This window comes from Chrysochloris asiatica, unplaced genomic scaffold (genome assembly GCF_000296735.1).
Source record: "Chrysochloris asiatica unplaced genomic scaffold, ChrAsi1.0 scaffold00507, whole genome shotgun sequence".
Taxonomy (NCBI): Eukaryota; Metazoa; Chordata; class Mammalia; order Afrosoricida; family Chrysochloridae; genus Chrysochloris; species Chrysochloris asiatica.
The window spans coordinates 52778-54141 of record NW_006409025.1 but is presented as its reverse complement, the minus strand read 5'-3'; positions in this window follow the sequence as shown (position 1 = coordinate 54141).

Genomic DNA, 1364 nt, shown 5'->3' with positions numbered 1-1364 from the left:
GAAGACGGAAGGAACACTCAGTCAATGTACCAAAAAATAATTGGTTGCTAACTAAATATTTCAGGAGGTAGCATGTGACCAAGAACTGATGGTATAGAAGATAAAAGTCCAAGTGGCACTGAAAGCATTGGTGAAAACGTATCCCAGGAGTTGACAAAATACCAATTGAAATGTTCTAAAAAATGGATACAAGTATTCACTCATCTATGTCAAGAAACTGAAAACAGCGACATGGTCTACTGACTGGAAGAAATCCCTATTTGTGCCTGTTCCAAAGAAAAGTGATCCAGCAGAATTCACAAATTGTCAAGCAATATCATTAATATCACACACAAGTAAAATTTTGCAGAAGATAATGCAAAAAATAATTGAAACAATATATTGACAAGAAACTACCAGAGATTCAGAACATATTTAGTAAAGGACAAAGAACCATTGGTATCATTACTGACATCAGATGTCCTTTGCTGAAAGCAGTGAACAACATAAAGATGATTACCTGTGTTTTAATGACTATGCAAAGACATATGACTGCATGAATCATAATAATTATGGATAGCATTATAAAGGACAGAAATACCAGGATATTTAATTGTGCTCATATGGAACCTGTACATAGACCAAATAGGAAGTCTTTGAACAGGAAGAGTGGAAATTGTATGATTTCACATCAGCAAAGGTATGTGTCAGGATTTACCCTTTCATCATACTTGTTCAACCTGTATACTGAGCAAATATTACAAGAAGATGGACTATATGAAGAAAATGCATTAACAACCTGTGATATGCAGATAACACAACTTTGCTTGCTAAAATCAAGAAGACTTGAAGCATTTACTAATGAAGATCAAAGACTATAGTCCTCAATATGGATTACAACTCAACGTAAGGAAAACAAAAGTCTCACAAATATATTAATAAGAACCATCATGATAAACATAGAAAAAGTTGAGGTTGTGAAGAATTTAATTTTACATGAATTCTTAATTAATTCCCATGGAAATTGCATTGAGCAAATCTGCTATAAAATGTTAAAAAACAAAATAAACAAACCAAAAAAAACACAACGATATTACTTTGAGGTCTAAAATGTGCCTGGCACAAGCTATGGTATTTTCATTGCCTCATATGCCTGAGAAAGGTGGACATTGAGTAAGGAAAACAAAAGAATAATTAAGATTTTTAAATTATGGTTGTTGTTGTCAGGTGCCATCGAGTCGGAACCGACTCATAGCGACCCCATGCACAGCAGAACAAAACAATGTCCAATCCTGGGCCAACCTCACTACCGCCGCCACACTTGACGCCATCAATGATGTCACCTGGCTGATCCATCTCGTTGGGGGTCTTCCTCTTTTTCTCTG